Source organism: Amia ocellicauda, chromosome 4, assembly GCF_036373705.1.
Source record: "Amia ocellicauda isolate fAmiCal2 chromosome 4, fAmiCal2.hap1, whole genome shotgun sequence".
In the NCBI taxonomy this organism is placed as follows: Eukaryota; Metazoa; Chordata; class Actinopteri; order Amiiformes; family Amiidae; genus Amia; species Amia ocellicauda.
In genome coordinates, this window is record NC_089853.1 from 27,804,909 (window position 1) to 27,811,988 (window position 7,080).

Below are 7,080 nucleotides of genomic sequence, written 5' to 3' on the forward strand. Positions count from 1 at the left end.
CCCTCTGCTCGTGTGCAGAAACCTCTAGAAATTCAATCACCAGAAAATATTAACTGATAGCATTTGCTAATGTTTACTTCTTAAAGCTGCGAAAGTCAGCTCAATTCACCTCTGCAGGACTGATTAAATTAAACCCAATAAGGGTCTCTGTGAATACATCAGTACATAATGTTACCACTCCAATACTTTCACTGAGAGGAGATCAAGGGAAACCAGATATTTCACCTTTAAAATACCAAATCAAGTGAGTTCAGGCTCTGGAAATACGCCACTCTGTGGGCATCACAGCTTTCCCTTTCAAGCATTGAAGAGAATATAATGAGCAAAACAATGAAATGCAACACTTTGTAAACACAGCTATGGAAAATATGTCTGAAAAACATATTGGTTTGTCAGTCTGGCAAGAAGTACTTATCCTTTAATCTAAAAAAAACATGTTCAAATGACACAGCCTTGTAAAACTTTCCTTCTTGTGTTAGTGCAACTTCAACTAGCTCTAATTCTATTTTTCATCAATATCAGCAGGCTCTGTGTTGAAACACAGCAGCAGTTATGTATGTGATATGACAGGAGGTGGCGCCAAGCTGTGATCCAGCATTAGATCCAGGAAGTATTGAAAGAAGTTCATGAAAAACAAACTGCTGTTAGAACTTAATTGCTCCTGTTGTCTGCTCTTTTCTTTCTGTAAAGTTAAGATTCAACAACAAATCCTTTTTTCTTAAATCCTGTTAGTAGAAATATGTGTTTCTTTACTTTTTCAGTGTATGATTCTTCAAAGCATCCACCTTACTTCGCTAAGTAATGTAGTGTTGAAGTTTCGGAACTAACAAGAAAGCCCTGGCAAGAGGAGAAACTATTTTTTTGATGTCTTTTTCTTGTGCATTCCTCACATTAACCTGGCTACTTTCCATCAAGAAGAGACTCAATTCTTAGAAGGTTATTTAAAGTCGCCCCACTACATTTATAATCTTCATATATTCTTGATGCTTTTATGATTACTGTGTGAGCAGATTAAAGGACAGGCTACAAATAAACTATGAATTGCCATCATTACATATGTTGTAATGATAATGCTTTGTTGATTGTGTGCTGCTGGCGACAGGTGCTGGGAGGGTAGAAGCTGTCTGTCTATAGTGCTAGTAAGGATTTGACAGTTGTAATTGACATGATGCCAATTAAAAACAAAACTTTTTTAAAACACATTTTTGCCTTAACGAGGCTGGAGAGTTTTTTTTTCTCAAAAGTCAGGAGATTTATATGTGCATATCTATCTATCTAGATAGTTATTTGTGTATTTATTTATTTAAATTATGCTAGTTAATTTGTATATTAAACAACTCTCCAAAGTCATTATTTCAAGGGCTTGATAACAGTAGCACATTCTGGGGAGCAGAATACATTTGAATACATGAAATACAGTTGGCTGGGGCGCAGCCAACTAAGATCCAACATGTAGGGAAGATTTTGCAACGTCTCCCACACACCTGTTTTCTGTTAAGGTGGGGCATTTGGAACAGGTGAGTGCATTCTTAGCGTGCCAACGCAGTCGACTGACGAGTGACTGTGGACTGAAAGGGTGGGAGGAAAGGTTTCACTGCGTTGTTCAGGTTGTATGTATTATAGCTGTTTCCATATTATAATGTTTACAACTCTCCTGTCATCTAGTCTTTGAAGTATTAGAAATAGTAATGGGCCGCTGCTTATCACAATGAGTTTACTATTAGTATGCATTCCTGGGTATGAATCTGTAGTCTCCTATAGAATGGCTTTGAGGACTGCAATTAAAATCTCATGTGGATTTGCCCCAGATCTGTTTCATGATTACAAAAAATAGAATAAAAACAATAATTACTGATGTAAAGGTATCCTTTCCATTATGCATTCATAGATACACAGAGCTAGACCAAACCCAAACTTAGACATACCCGATTTACAGGTGGGTCAAATTTTGATTTGGTCTAGCCCATAGTCCATAAACTAAACCACAAATGCTCTGAGTAACAATAATTATAATTTGTATTAAATTTAATAATTAAAAGACATTTAAAATGTGTTGTCTTTTCAAATTAAAAAGCAGGTATTTGGTCCATTTAAACCCATCGATTTTATCCCCCTAGATTTTTTCTTGTAATTGTAATATACCTTTACTTCAGGTGAGACATCAATGTGGAGGCTTTTCTAGTTATCATAGCTGAGAAGGGCAGAGCTGCATTGCATTGCTCTGATGAAACAGCTGTTGAAAAAGCTCTGAAGGGCAACAGAAGCTTTTGGATGAGGATCTCTTGTCCAAAGAACAGTTTAAACACCCAGAGAGACTTTTTATTGAGATGCATCCTGATTTCAGGTAATAATTAATAAATTAAATAATTACTTTTGGTGCATTTCACCCAACAATGTAACTAAAACATGGTTACTTGCTGGTTATTAGTTCTTTGTTGCTATTTAAATTAGGAAGATTTTGACTTTTAACTTAAAAAAAGTACAATTATTATGCATAAAAGGAAACTATCTTAGATTTTATTTTTTCCATTGATGATATGTAGATTTGTTGTACCCGTGACAATGTATAGGCATAGGCACGACTATGTTTTTGTCAAATTGGCACATTGTAAAACATTTTTTTTTCTTAATTAGATAAAATGTGTGTCAAAGTAGTAGTGTTGTGATTAGTACAAAGAAATTAGGCAACTCTGGGAAAGCTAACAATCAGGAATTGTCCATGTCTTTAAAAAAAAAAAATCCATAACATGTTAATGGTATGATGATGGTAAGCTTTATCTGATTTTATCAGGAGTTTTAAAATAACAATTGAATTCATAAACAACATGTAGCTGTAATACTTTCATTTTCACAGTCTTCAAGGATATTGTAGAATTTTGTATTTACTGACATATGGAGAGGACTTCAATTGATGTAATGACTTGTTGGCACAATGGTTAGCGCTTCGGTATGGTAGGTTCGGTATGGCAGGCCAAATTATCATTTATAGACATATTTAATTAATTTAAAGATATCCGCAAATATTTCAAGATATCTCTAAATAATTTAAAGATATCTGCAAATCAATTAGAGATATCTGCAAATCATTTAAAGAAATCTAATTTAAAAGTACATTTATAGATATCTTTAAATGATTTGCAGATATATTTAAATGATTTAGAAATATTATGAAATCATTTAGAGATATCTGCAAATCACTTCCTGTATGTAGCCCAAGATTATCACTTCCTGTTATCTTGTTCAATCATTTCTATGTAACTGAATGAGGAAACAGGAAGTGATAATCTCAGCCAAAATACTGGAAGCCATTTGAAGATTGCAGATATCTCTAAATCAGGGGTTCCCAAAGTGTGGCCCTTGAGGGTGTTTGGTGCGGCCCCCCAAAGCCAACCTTCAACCACTGCTTTTCTGAACCTTTACTATATTTTTACACTTTTTGAAAATTTCTGTTACAAATTGCACATGTAATTTGGGGGGAAATATTTAAAACAACAATCAAAGTTCAATTCAATGTTCCCTAACAGAAATGTGTATGTATGATTTGGGACATATTTTGTTTTTATTGATAGTTCATTTCCTACTGCAGCCCCCCAACCCATGCAATCTCCAGAAATTGGCCCTCCATCACCAGACATTTGGAACCCCTGCTCTAAATGAACAGGAAGTCATTTGAAGATATCTCAAAATGATTTAGAGTAATCTCGAAATGAATAGGAAGTCATTTGCAGATATCTCTAAATGATCTGCCGATATCTCTAAATCATTTTAAAATATCTTCAAATCATTTTGAGATATCTTCAAATCACTTAGAGATATCTGCAAATCATTTAGAGATATCTTTAAAAAGCACCTAATTTAGATATCTCTAAATGGTTTGCAGATATCTCTAAATTATAATTTGGCTTGCCATAATTTTGGTTCCAACCTGTCTGTCTGCATGCAGTTCGCATATTCTCCCTATCGCCGTCCTTTCCTCCCATCTAAAAACTTGTTTGTACTGTCTGGTGATGGACTGGTGTCACATCCAGGGTTCACCCTGTGCTAACCTTCAACCACTTCTTTTCATTTTGAGGCATCTTTGGCCCATCGTGACCAGGGAAGGTTGTAGATCAATAATCAGTTCTTAGATATATGATTGCTTTTACAGTTCAAAGTATACTAGAACAACAGAGGCTCAGAAGAAAGTTGTCAATATTGTTATTACCGAGAAAAGGAGCACATTGTGGGAATTAGGGGCAGGAAGCAGATTCTTTATAAATAACTGCACCTTATGGAACTGCACAATTACACAACATTATATTTATACATTACTCAAGAAATACTACACATTGCAACAAAAACTTTTCAACTCTTTCCTCTTGAGAGCCAACTGTATTAAATGTATTTCAACTCGAATAATGTCATCTGCTCTTATCTGGTAGGTTAATCATCTTCCTGTGGGTTAAAATCATGAATGTCAAACTGGAATGAGGACTTTCAAACCTGTTTATGTAACTTGTTACTTGAAAACTGAGATAACAGGCTCGAAATATTACATAACATAACTTCATCATATCTTGTCAAATGAAAAATAAAAATAACAAGTAACATGTCATCCAATTTGCTCCAAGAATGTCAGTCCCACAATCATGCTTACTTGCATTTAAAGCATAGCACGGATCACTAAAGCAACTACTCATGTCACAGTCAATGTGTATGGATACAAACTAGGCCTCATCCCTGGCCTATAGTTCGAATAGTTCCCCTGGCAACATCACTTTCCAGGGCTGGAAAGGGGACGGTTTGCCAAGAGCTCTGGCTGCACTCTGCAGGGTGTGTTCTGTCAGATTCCGGACGTTACCCAGTCATTTGGATGACACTCAGATGCATTGTTCGTCATGCCAAAGCATACAAAATCTAAGTGAGAGAAAATATTGCTCCAACATTTTATTCACAGTGAAGAGAGGTTTACATTACAAATTGTGGCAGGGCAGTGAAAAAGAATGACAAGCGCAGAGCATGATTGCATTGATGAATATTTTGATGACTGGAAATGAGTGTGAAAATAAATGACACACTTCTGATCTGTTCATTAATTCTAATTAAAACAATGTCTTGCATTTTTTTATATATATTTTTTTGCCTGTACTTTGGTTTGCTTTGTAGTGCAGTGTGAAGAGCAAGCCATTTGAAATGTAACAAGGGAATAATAATCCAAAAGGAAAAGCATAAATATCCTTAAATAGAAGTTGTAGTAGAAAAAAAGTTTAATATTTGATGCAGCGCACAGATTGTATCCTGTGCCTTTAATTGTGTGTGAAACCAAAGCAGTCTCAAAGACACACGCTTTAGCTCTTGTGCTGGAATCTGCAATTAACAAGCCCCCCACCATGCACATGTGTGCCAAGGACCAGAGTCTGCACTGCAGCACTGCATCATTAGGATTGGATTCCATGTTGCAAGGACCAAGAGACTAGGATTTTCCTACAAGACAGAAATTACAGCAAGACAGAGGTCTCTACAAGTAAGCTTTACAAGGGAGTAAGCTTTCTAACTGTACCTCAAATTGGCAGTTTCCTTTCCAAGGGGAACATATAGAGGCCTCTGTAATGCATTCTGTGTACTCTGTCATTTGTGTCCTCCTCTCTGTCTAGCATTTCCATTTGAAGTCCTGTTGATTCTTGGCTGAGGTGAATGTTCAAAGACATAGAGTCCAGTCTTGGCCTATTTAATCTCTTCTTCCAAATCGCCTTTTGCAAAATCAATTTGCAAAAGCTGATGAAGTGGAAGATGAGGAAATAGATTAATATCAGTGATGTATCATAAAAAAAAATCTATCAGTGCAGTTTTGCTCTTTCTAGGGTAGGAGACTTGCTGTAACTAAATCCCAGCTGTGCTGGTGTTGGGGAATGGATTATTGTATTAAATGCAGCCGGATGTCACTTAAGCATAAATAAGGCATCTGCTAGAATGTTCTTTGTCAGACAGGGACACACTGTTCTCCATGTGAAGGAACAGATCCTTCACAGAGCAATGAAGCAACTGGGGGTATTCTGGGTGCTTGAGAAATCTTTGTTATCAGATTACATTCTCAAGTGGGAACAATGGCGGCATCTGAGTCTTGTGTGTACATGTCTGTACGTGTGTCACCGGTGAAGGGATGTTGGCTTGCAGGCATTCCCCATGCCTCACATGACGTGAAGCATATTACTACTGAAACATGTGCATGCTTCAGCACATTTCTGTGTGTGAGCTGGCTTTAAGAATTTGTAATTACGATGTTAAGTGAGAGGGCATGTTTTTTGTGGATCTCAGGCTGTGGGTCTGTGTGGAAAGCTGGTTCACAAAATACCTGGCTTTGCTTGGTCCTTATAGTGCATTGCTGGAGAATCACTAATCCTCTTTATTTTGATGACCAATAAATGTTATCACATATAGCTATATTATTATATCCTGTTTATGTCACTTATCAGAAAGCACATTTTATAATGTTCTGCTGGTGCAGTGCAAATTCTAGGGAAGTGGAACTAGACTTTCTCTATTAACTGCTGATGGTCGATGTATTTTTAAATTGTGCAAAACACAGGGCTTTAAGTGCAGTATGATCTATTTAAAAAGCACATACTGCTTATTGTATAATATCATTAACATCAAAGTTCACATGTGAAACATGAACAGGCTGAAGAAAAGCCCTGTCAATCAAATGTAAAATAAATTGAAATTTAAAACCAGTTGTAAATAAAACAGGGACATTCTTTTATGTAACAAATATTTTTGTCTCAAGCAAACATTTATATTGTTATTAACCTGAAAGGTACAGAAGTCGAACCCTAGATTACAAAATCAGTTCTTATAAATAAACACTACCAATTGTTATCCTCATGATACCAGATAAAGAGCTGCTGTTTCCATTAAACTGCAAATGTCAGTAGTGTTCTATAGTTCATTGCCCCTTCTGTACTAAGCCTCTATTTTGAGTACTTGCTTGGTTTTGTTATCTGTTGAGATTTATACAAAAATTTAAGAAAACGTATACAATCCAAGGTCTTCTGTATGGTGCAGAGTAAATACAAAATCAATAATACAGGCTAGATATCACAC